Source organism: Sorex fumeus, unplaced genomic scaffold (genome assembly GCF_029834395.1).
Source record: "Sorex fumeus unplaced genomic scaffold, SorFum_2.1 ptg000122l, whole genome shotgun sequence".
In the NCBI taxonomy this organism is placed as follows: Eukaryota; Metazoa; Chordata; class Mammalia; order Eulipotyphla; family Soricidae; genus Sorex; species Sorex fumeus.
This window is the reverse complement of record NW_026606179.1, coordinates 21,484,185-21,496,398: the sequence shown is the minus strand read 5'-3', so window position 1 is coordinate 21,496,398 and position 12,214 is coordinate 21,484,185.

Sequence of the window (12,214 nt, the reverse complement as noted above, 5' to 3'; positions counted from 1 at the left end):
TTGACGAGGAATACAATCGACTGATTCAGCACCTCCATGATTGTGCGAGGAACGCCAAGAGAGAGATAGCCACAAAAAATTGCCTATCTTCGAAAACTCTTGAGCTAATTCGCCAGCGTGGTTTGGCGCATGCCTCAGGCAACCGCAAGCTAACGTCCGAGCTCGCAAAGCAGTGCAGAGATGCGATCAAGGAAGACCTCAGAGAGAAGAGCAGAAGTACTGGTAGATGTGGCAGAAGCCGGGAAAAATATTCGTAACGCCCGCCTGTCCTTCACCAACTATAAGACCAAGATGACTGCCCTCCGACCTCCTGATGGATCCATCACATCCTCCAGAACGGCAATGGAGAAGATTATCCATGACTTCTACTCAAATCTCTTCGATAGCCATGTCCACTTGCCAACATACCAAATTCCACAGGATGGATATGTCATTCCCAACGTTCTCCCTTCCGAAATCCGACACGCCATTTCGTCGGTAAAGAAACAAACAGCACCCGGCCCAGACAAGGTCAGACCTGAACACCTGAAGAATCTGCCATCAGTACTCATCAATACACTGGCTCGGCTCTTCACTCGCTGTCTGAATGCAAGGTTCCGTCCCAATGGAAAACCAGCAGGACCATACTACTGTTCAAGAAGGGAGACATCCATGACATTGGCAACTATCGCCCGATCTGCCTATTGTCTGTCATCTACAAGTTGTTCACTCGAGTTATCCTAAATAGGATTGGCAGAACACTAGATGAAGGACAACCATGCGAGCAAGCAGGGTTCCGCAAAGGATTTAGCACCATCGACCATATCCACACGATAACCAAGCTCATTGAGGTTTCTCGGGAGTTCAAGATGCCGCTCTGTTTAACGTTCATTGATTTAAAGAAGGCCTTTGATTCTGTTGAGACAGAAGCGGTCATTGAAGCCCTAGCCAATCAGGGCATTCAAGCCCAATACATCAGGATCCTCCCTGAGCTGTATTGCGGATTCACTACCAGGATCTCACCATTCTACAAAGAAGTGATCGTTGATGTCAAGAGAGGGGTGCGGCAGGGTGATACCATTTCACCGAAACTCTTCAGTGCCACCCTCAAGAACATCATGCGACGACTGGAATGGGAAGGAATGGGAGTGAAGATAGATGGTCGGCAACTACACCACCTCCGCTTTGCTGATGACATTGTTTTAATAACACCAAACATCAGCCAAGCGGCACAAATGCTGGCCGACTTTGACCGTGAGTGTGGAAAGGTAGGACTACAGCTGAATCTTACGAAGACAATGTTTATGAGAAACAGCCTTGTTCCTGACGCCCCATTCACTCTCAATGGAACGACCAACTCCGAATGCAACAGCTATGTGTACCTAGGTCGAGAGGTCAACATGACAAATGACCTGGCACCCGAGCTGCGCAGGAGGAAGAGAGCGGCTTGGAACACCTTCAAGAACGTCGAAGAAATAGCTAAGAGGACGAAGAACCTCCGGCTCCGGGCACATCTCTTTGATTCCACTGTTCTTCCTGCATTAACATATGCCTCAGAGACCTGGGCCCTACGGAAACAAGATGAGAACGCTATTCAGGTCTCCCAAAGAAGAATAGAAAGAGCTATGCTTGGAATATCACGTTTCACTCAAATGAGAGAACGAATCCGGAGTTCTGACATCCGTCAACGATCAAGGATCAGGGACGCTGTCTCATTTGCCAAGGTGTCGAAAATCAGATGGGCTGGTCACGTAATGAGATTTAAAGATGACTGTTGGACTAGAGCTGTTACTGATTGGATTCCACGGGATGTCAAAAGACCGCGTGGCCGCCCACTTACCAGATGGTCAGACTTCTTCGTCAAGATCATGAACGATCGGTTTGAGGACCTTCATGTTCCCGGAGCGAACAGATGCCATTGGGCTACACTAGCACACGACAGAGACAAATGGAGACGTTACTGGTGCCCGCTCGAGCAAATCGACGACTAACAGGAAGTTAAGTGATTAAGTGATGGTCAATCGTGCTGAATCCTTTGAGCAACCCAGATTGCTTGCATGATTACCCTTCATCAAGTGTTTTGCCAATCCTATTCAGGATGACTCAAGTGAACAGCTTGTAGATGACAGACAATAGGCAGATCGGGCGATAGTTGCCAATGTCGTGGATGTCTCCCTACTTGTACAGTAGTACAGTCCTGCTGGTTTTCCACTGGGATGAAACCTTGCATTCAGACAGGTAGCATGTGAAGAGCTGAGCCAGTGTATTGATGAGTACTGATGGCAGATTCTTCAGGTGTTTGGGTCTGACCTTGTCCGGGCCAGGTGCTGTTCATTTCTTTACCAATGAAATGGCTTGTCAGATTTCGGAAGGAAGAACATTGGGAACGACATATCCATCCTGTGGAATTTGGTATGTGGGCAGGTGGACGTGGCTATCAAAGAGATCTTAGTAGAAGTCATGGATAATCTTTTCCATTGCCCTTCTGGAAGATGTGAGAGATCCATCAGGATGTTGGAGGGCAGTCATCTTGGTCTTGTAGTTGGCGAAGGACAGGCGGGTGTTGCAAATGCTTTTCCCGGCTTCTGTCACATCTACCAGCACTGCTGCTCTTCTCTCTTTGAGGTCTTCCTTTATCGCATCTCTGCACTGTTTTGCGAGCTTGGACATTCACTTGCGGTTGCCTGAGGCATGTGCCAAGCCACATTGGCGAATAAGCTCAAGAGTTTTTGAATACAGGCGTATTTTTGTGGCTATCTCTCTCTTGGCATTCCTCGCACAATCATGGAGGTGCTAAACCAGTCGATAGTATTCCTTGTCAATGTTGTCAATGACGGCATCTTCCCATGTTGTAGCAATAGTGCCAAAGAGCTCCCAGTTGGCAGTCATTCTGGAAGTTCTCTTCTTAAACTTTGCAGCCCTTTCTCCCCACTCTGTGAAGTAGAATTTTGCACGAAGGAAACGGTGGGCAGATCCCATTTGGAATTTTGGAACAACAGCGACATCGGTCAGGCAAAACCGTCGATTGAATATGATGTGGTCAATTTTATTGTGGAACTGTCCATCAGGAGACTTCCATGTCCAACATTTAGATTCGGCCTTTTGGAACCTTGAGTTACCATGGATGGTCTTGGTCGACATGATAAATTCAGACAGTCTCTCACCCTGTTCGTTCCATTCTAGGCCATGGGTCCCAATGTGGAGTTCTTCAGCCAATCTTCTTGGTCCTATCTCAGCATTAAAATCACTGACAATGATCTTGTAGAAGGTGTTGTCTTCTTTATAGAACTTCTCCAGCTCCATGTAGAACTTCTCAATTTCTCCTTAATCATAATTGGATGTTGGTGCGTAAACAACATGGAACCCCAAAAAACAATCCAAAAGGTTAATGAAACCAAGAGCTGGTTCTTTGACAAAATAAACAAGATTGATAAACCACTTGCAAGACTTGCAAAGAAAGAGAGAGAGAGAACCCTAATAAACCAAATCAGAAATGAAAAGGGGGACATCACAACAGAAACCAATGAAATTCAAAAGATCATCAGAGACTACTTTGAGAGTCTGTATGCCACGAAACAGGAGAACCTAGAAAAAATGGATTGATTCCTGGATTCCTATAATCGCCCAAGATTGAACCAAGAAGACTTGGGATACTGGAATAGACCCATTCATATCAAGGAAATTGACGCAGTAACCAAAAGTATTCCCAAATACAAAAGCCCAGGCCCAGACATATTCACTAGTGAATTCTTCCAAACATTTAAAGAAGATATTTTGCCAGTTCTCCTCAAGCTTTTCTAGGAAATTGATAAAAACAGGAACTCTCCCAAACAGCTTCTATGAGGCACATATCTCCCTAATACCAAAATCAAATAAAGACACCACCAACAAAGAAAACTATAGGCCAATATCCCTGATGAACACGGATGCAAAGATCCTCAACAAAATATTAGCAAATAGAATCCAACAACTCATCAAAAAGATCATACACCATGACCAAGTGGAATTCATCCCGGGGATGTAGGATGGTTTAACATTCGGAAATCAATCAACATAATCCATCATATCAACAAAAGTAAAGATAAAAACCATATGATCATATCAATAGACTCAGAGAATGCTTTTGACAGGATACAGCACCCATTTATGATGAAAACTCTCACCAAAATGGGTTTTGAAGGAACTTTCCTCAAGATAGTCAAAGCCATCTACGACAAACCCATGGCAAGCATTATTCTCATTGGGGAAAAACTAAGGGCCTTCCCTCTAAGATCAGGGACAAGACAAGGATGCCCACTATCACCACTTCTGTTCAATATAGTACTGGAAGTACTTGCAATAGCGATTAGGCCAAGAAAAATACATTAAAGGCATCCAGATAGGAAAGTAAGAAATCAAGCTCTCACTATTAGCAGATGATATGACACTATATCTCAAGAACCCTAAAACTTCCACCAAGAAATTCCTAGAAACAATAAACTTGTACAGTAAAGTTGCAGGCTATAAAATTAATGCCCAATAATCCATGGCCTTCTTATATGCAAATAATGAGGCAGAAGAAAGTGACAGGAAAAAAACAATCCCATTCACAATTGTGCCCCAGAAAATCAAATAACTCAGAATCAGCCTAGCTAAAGAGGTAAAGGACCTCTACAATGAAAACCCAGAAGAAATAAACTTTTTGATAATAGAAAAAAATAGAAATTGAGCTCCCACTTGATCCAGCAATACCACTCCTGGGAATATATCCTGGAGAGGCAAAAAACTATAGCCGAAATGACATCTACACTTTTATATTCATTGCTGCATTGTTCACAATAACCGAAATCTGGAAAAAACCCGAGTGCCCAAGAACAGATGACTGGTTAAAGAAACTTTGGTATATCTACACAATGGAGTACTATGCAGCTATTAGGAAAGATGAAGTCATGAAATTTACATACAAGTGGTACTAAATGGAAAGTATCATGCTAAGTGAAATGAGTCAGAAAGAGAGGGACAAACATAGAAAGATTGCATTCATCTGGGGAAATATAAAGTAGCAAAATGGGAGACTAGCATCCAATAATAGTCGAGATAAGTACCAGGAGGTTCACTCCATGCCTTGAAGGCCAGCCGCACATACTAAAGGAAAGGGCAGCTCAAATAGAGAAGGAAACACCAAGTAAAGGGTGTTGTGAGGACCCTCCCAGGATGGGAGATGCATGCTGAAAGTAGACTATAGACCGAACATGATTGCCACTCAATGCCTCTTTTGCAAACCTCAGCAACCAAAAGGAGAGAGAGAACAAAAGGGAATGCCCTGCCACAGAGGTGGGATGGGATGGGGGGTTGGGGGAGTGGGAGGGATACTGGGGTTATTGGGGGTGGAGAATGGGCACTGGTGGAGGGATGGGTACTCGATCATTGTATAACTGAAACCCAAGCACAAAAACTTGTAATGTCCACAACTGTACCTCATGGTGTTTCACTAATAAAAATTTTTAAAAAAAAAAAGCTTGTTCTCTCCAAATGACTATGTGTGTTCATAGAACTAAGGATGAATACTTAGAATCAGTTTAGATGTCCACTTGGAAGTCCCTTGGCCTATTAGTAAGCTCACAAGCAGGTCTGTCTTTTTTGCTGACATTCTCCTTGGTAAACATCTGGCTTCAACTATCCTGGTTAGACCAGTGACAGCATGTAAAACTTTGAGTTTTGGAAAGGAACCCTGCACTCATTTGTGGAGGATATTATTCGTCGTTATCATCCTGTTATTCGTCGATTGCCTCGAGCAGGCCCCAGTAACGTCTCTTTCATCCTAGCCCTGAGATTATATTCAAGGCTCTTTAGGAGAAGAGACCCATCATTGTTACTGGTATTTGGCATATTTGGTGCACCACGGGGAGTTTGCCAGACTCTGCCCTGTGGGCAGGCTATATTCGATAGCCTGCAAGTTTGTCCAAAGTAGGAATGAGATAATAAAATATCATAAAAAGATGTTCTGATAAGATGTTGCGCGGCCGCAAATGCGGCCGCGCAGTTCCGGGAGCTGGATTTTATAGTCTCTGAGTCTTGGCCGCTGATGGGATTACACGGCGCCAGGGGGCCAGGTGGTGGGTGTGACCCCCGCCTACTGGAATTTGGAGGATCTGGGTGGAAGATGCTCGACTCCAATTCGAGTAGGCTTGGAGGACTCGGCCCCGGAACCCGCGTGGCTTTGTCCCTCTGCCAGTACCTTCATGTGTGCGGAGAGTGGTCTCAGCATGGTGGTGGCTGGTCCTGGAGGTCTTCGGCTGCCAGAGCCCCGGTCGGGGCGGGGAGGAAAGCTCAACCCGCTCCCCTCCAAGGGACCCCAGCGAGGAACAGCCAGGCGCAGGGGCAGGAGACTCACTGCACTGGTCTCGTCCGGGAGCTGGATTTTATAGTCTCTGAGTCTTGGCCGCTGATGGGATTACACGGCGCCAGGGGGCCAGGTGGTGGGTGTGGAGGATAAAATAACATAATATGAGACTGACACCCAAGGACAGTAGACACAAGGGCCAGGAAGATTGCTCCATAGTTGGAAGTCTGCCTCATGAACTGGAGGAGAAAGCAGCTGGAATAGAAAGGGATCACTAAGTCGGGGTGAGAGATGTGTGCTGAAAGTAGATAAAGGAGCAAGCATGATAACCTTTCAGTATCTGCATTGCAAACCATAATGCCCAAAAATAGAGAGTATGGGGAGTATCGTCTGCGATGGAGGCAGTGGGACGGTGGGAAAGGGGGGTATACTGGGGATAGTGGTGGTGGGGAATGTGCACTGATGGAGGGATGGATGTTTGATAATTGTGTGATTGTAACTCAAAAATGAAAGCTTGGAACTATATCTCACGGTGATTCAATAAATAAATAAAACTTTGAGTTTCTTTAAAGACTAGACTGCTTACTTAGTCAGTAAACCAAGTTTTATCTGAATTCCCCAAGGGGGGGTATCTTTTAAATCAAGCCTATTAGAATACATTTATCCAGTCACCTCTGTAGACTTAGAATCTGATTCTTACAAAAAGCAAGTTACAGAAACATGGTTTTCTCTCACTATTTTTTCCCCTCTCATGGTTTCTCTAAACCTTCACTCTAAATTTTCCAGATGATTTAAGAAAAACCTGTCTTGTTCTTTTGCATAAACACAGAAAGATTGGAGAAGTCTCCACTTTGGGTACTCTGCTATTTACTGAGAAGTCCTGGGGGTTGACTAAAGATAGGAGACACACCAATAATGGCATTAATTTTTTTATCTGGCATGTCAGAGTTACCTAGGCCTGGCCGTAAGATATGAAGATCAGGAACCATGATGAACTGGAGGTAGCCTCAAGCCTTCAGTTTGGACTGGATGTGGCCTCAGGCCTCAGGTCTTCCATAGGAGTGTCCTGGCAGAAAGGAGTCCATCCAGTTCCTTCTTCAGAACTGGGAGAGATCCTGGTTCCCAGTTTTTTTCTTGCCGCTGAGAGCAGGGTCTAGGCTGAGTCAGTTATTGCAGGTTTCCAGATACCTCATTTTCCATACTAGAGGTCATTTCCAGTCTTTCCGTGAGCTGTCCTGCTACTAAGGTCCTCCTGATATTTAGGGTACTTGAAATAGCACTGTTAAATATTTGCTCCTGTCATTTAGACCAATTTCCTTCGACTCTTTCCCAGGAAGAGGACTTTGGGGTCCCATAGTTGGTTTTCCTCTCTGCATTAGGGGTAAACCTTATTACAGAGAGAAAATACTTTCTGTCTGGATTTATGCAAATAAACATAGTGCCATGAAGCATCAAAAACGTACTTAAGGTACAAAGAAGAGAAAAGCAGATAATTTTCACTTTACATACAATGAGATGCAATACACCATTTACAGTGGGTTTTAGTCAAAAGAAGCTAAGATTTGTAGAGATAAAGCATACAGTTTAACATCATTTTCAATTCATTCAATCCCATGTTGAAAAGCCTTCATTTTTTAATTATCTAAGAGCATTGTAATAGGAGTCTGGATCATCCGTCTAATATCTTTTCCATAGATCTTGCCAAAAAGGTATTAGAACAATTTTGCAGATGTAATTTAGAGTTTCTTCCAACAATACATTTTGCCTACATCACGCTGAGGCCCATACCTATGACTGTGGTGATCCTGGAGCTCTTGTGGTTCTCTTGTGCACCCACATGGGGAACACCAGAACTGTCATTTCCCGGCTGTGGCACTTGCCTCCTTTTTTCCCCCCTACTGTGGTACAATTTTTGGTGTTGCTTTCTCACACCTGGTTGTGGTGTGACCAGAAACCACTTGTGGTACCAAGAATGACAGACTGCAGAAAAGCCAGGATCACCCTTGGTGCATGGAGGATTCTGGGGTTTTGATCTCATCACTAAACACATATGAGCTTGATGGTCCGACCCTGTATAAATAATTTTATTGAAAATCATGACTTTTATTTCCACCGTAGAGGTCCGTGAAATATCTCCTATTTTCACCTTGGCACGGGTGTGCAAAGGCTGAAACCACCACTGCCCACTCCTTTACTGATGCATGTGTAGTCTTCTCTGTCTTCTTCAGATTTCTCCAGACTCCAGTGATTTCTTTATTCTATATTCCCTCAGAACTTCCAAATTACTCACCATTTCCTGTTTTAATACTATGCCATGGGGACTCTTCTGTACCTAAGTATGTATGTATATACTGACATACATTCAGGACACATAACCCAAAATACAGTGTTTTGTAGTATGAAATACCTCAAGCTGTAGGGATTCGAGAGAAGGGCAGAGCAGGCAGACTTGGGCCTTCTCTGGAAGCAGATCTCCAGACCCTTGTGTGAGAAGTACCTCCTGTTCTTATCTCCCAAACAGGTGCCCAGAAGAATCTGAGGAATCTGAGCAGACAGACATTGATGACTTTTTCCCAGTCACTGCATGGGGCTCATGCCTCTCAGCCGATTCGTTTCCCTGCGACTTTCTACTCTTTGGTAGATCCCACACCAAACATACAGCTTTGAACATGTCCTCAGGTCTCATTTCTTTCAGAAGGTTGCATGTCCATGTCATGTCAATAAATTCATAATGAATAAATTCATCTGGGCAGAGAGAGAGCGTGCGGGCGCGCGCAAGAGAGAGAGAGAGAGAGAGAGAGAGAGAGAGAACAAAAGTGCCTGTCACAGAGAAAGACAGGGATGAAGGGGTCAAGAGGAAAACTGGGGACATTGGTGGTGGGAAATGTACACTGGTGAAGGGTATGGGTGTTGGAACATTACATAACTGAAATACAATCATGAACAACCTTGTAACTGTGTATCTCACTGATTCAATTGAAAAAAATATTTAATTCAAGGGGGCTGAAGAGATTGTTCAAGGCAAGTAGTCAACCTGAGCCCAATTGTCAGCACTGTGTAAGGTCCCTGAGACCCACCAGGAGTGAGCCCTGAGCACAGAGCCAGGAGTTAGTCTAAGCACTGCTGGGTGTGGCCCAAACTCTTTTAAAAAATTAAATTAAAAATTGGTATGCTTTTCTTAGTTGATCTGTGTTTTGTTTTGGAGACACACTGGGGAGCTCTAAGGATAAAAGGGAAAGGTCCTTCTTCTCCCCCTATAAAAGATATAAGGCAAAATCACACAATAATAATAGAAGTCACTGTCATACATACAGTCACACAGGATATCCCTGCTTTATTTTATGAAGGTTGTCCCTAAATGGTACAACACACTGGAATTTTCATTTCATCAGTCTCTGACTTTCTTTTTCTCAGCTTTGGGGTGCTTTGTTGTTGCTGATCTGGAGGTACACTCAGTGCTCAGGGTCTATTCCTGGCTGGGGCCACATTCAGCAAAGCACTGAGCATTCTCTCTCTCTCTCTCTCTCTCTCTCTCTCTCTTTCTCATAGTCTCAAGCCTTGTTGTGTCCAAATTCTTGGAGGACCCATGGAAGCACAGGTTTCTGGCCTCACTGGCTGTCTGGGTCCCAAGAATGTGCTTCTTCTAAGTTTCCCTGAAATATTTCTGCTGCTGCCAATAATCCCCAGGTCACACTTGGAAAGTCACTATTTTATCCTGAAGATACTCTTGACTTGGCTATAAACTCACCTCCCTCTAACCTAGCCTCTCAATACAGGTCCCGTGGAGACTTCCTCCCTTCTACCTCTCTGCTCCATTTCCTATTGCCCAATCCATGACTCGTCAATCTTTGCCAGAGAGTGTCCTGTTGTGACATTGACTTTTTTTCTTTTCTGTTAATGATACTGTTTACAAGTTGTTGCTCTATTATGGGTGTGTGGGTGTGATTGTAACTTAACCAGAGGAAGGATATAAAGCAACTTGTGTGTGTCTTACTCATCTAGGCTGTAATGGAAGTAGGAACCAAGTTGAAGAGGTTATAACATGCCACCCCAGATATTCTTCATGGGCATATTGATTATCCTGAGCTGAAGGCTCTTGAGAAAAAGCAGGCAGGGCCCTCTGACCTCCTCTTTGTGCCTTAAAGAAGGTCATAACATTTCCCTTGAGAAAGGTGCCCTCCCTTCACCAGGAAAAGAATGTTCTTATCACTGGAACCTGGAGAGGCTGTGACTATATAAACAAACACTCTGAAATGCCCTTATCTACCAGCACAGAGCCCCACAATTTATTGCCCCCACTCCAAACCCCTTTGCCTAGTCACCGCCTCACAATTTATCTTTTTGTGTGTGTAGGATATTCTTTAAGCTTTGGCATCTAATTGCTTCCCTGAATCTTCATTTTTCCTTCTGGAGACTTCATAGAGCTGTGAAACAAATATAAAATCAGTTTGTCTGCTTTCCTCATGTTCATCTGCATTTCCCCTACATAGGCCTCAGATTTGCAAATTCTATTGTATAACTAGACCATGATGCACCATTGCTATACTGGTGCACAGAACTCCCCAGGGGCAGCCCTCACCCCAATGTGGAGACCACCTCATCTTAGATTTCAGTCAGTTGCAGGGCCGTTGTTTTTGGATTCCCCCTCCCCTTTTCTTTTTCAAGAGAATGAAGAAATAATCTTAACTCCTCCAGCATTTTCAGCATGCAGTGTAAGTACCCAGAGATTCCATCCACACATGTCCATTTGCTGGGGCTGGAATGGAACCCACCCCAGAACCTGAAGGGACAGGGTAGTGACCAGGCCACTGGGGACCTGCTGTGTGCCTGGCCCAGGTCTTCCCTCATTCCACTTTTGTAACAGCACCACAACCTGGTCATTATCATTCTCAATTCTTTCCACACGCATTTCACAGATAAAGTAATGGAGAGTCCAGAGCTGAAGCACCATCCTTCATTTCTAACCCACCTAATTTCCAGACCAGAATTTCAGACAGACTTATACTCTTGAAACTGGGTCTGCCTAAACCTTGGATTCCAGAGAGTTCTATGATGCCAAATGGCCACCACTGGAAGCTTCAGGGTCTTAGAAGTGTGGGACTGGGTGTGGAGAGATACCAGCAGATTTGGGAGCAGGTTTGATTCACTGGGCATATGACCAGCTGCTCGTCATGGCCCGCTCTTCCAAGAGCTGGCATTCCTAGGGTCTCTTGCCATCTGATATATCCTCCCCTGGCTGCCCCTAGCTCCTGGCTTAGGCCTCAAAATCAAGGCCAATGAGCCTTGGAGCTCATCTGAGATCCTTTGCACAGCCCACTGGGCCAAGGACAGAGGTACAGGCACAAAGCCATTTGCTTGGAAAACACTTTATTAGAGTTACTGATTCTGGAGCGGAGGGTTTCAGGGTGACCTTCAGAGCCACACAGCAACTTCCTGCAGCCGGGTCAGCAGAGATGCATCTCGGAGGGGAGCATGTTCACTGAGAGTCAGGTTCCGCGCTCCTCAGCCCTTTCAACTATAGAGAAAGCAGCTCTGGTAAATTTGGGGTTCTCAGAGCAGGGAACTGGAGTCCTTCACAGGAAACCCCCACTCCATGGGCGCTGCTGGGGGTTAGCCCAACCCTTGGTCCCTTTCCCTCTCAGGGAACAGTAGGGGTTTGTCCTTTGCTTTTGTGAGACCAACCTTCCTCCCTCCACCGGGAGTCTCCGCTGCTCTCCTCGGCCCACCCCCTTCTCTCCTAACGCCCTCCTCCTCTTACCTTGGGGAAGGCGTCCCAGTTGAGGAAAGGAAGTTTCCTTTTGATAGACTAGAGTGGAAGGAAGAAAGGGAAGTGTTACGGAACAACAGAAGTGCTGGCTCAATGAGCTCTCCGTGGCGGCCAGCCATTTCCGGTTTTGTGTTTAGTCAGAATCA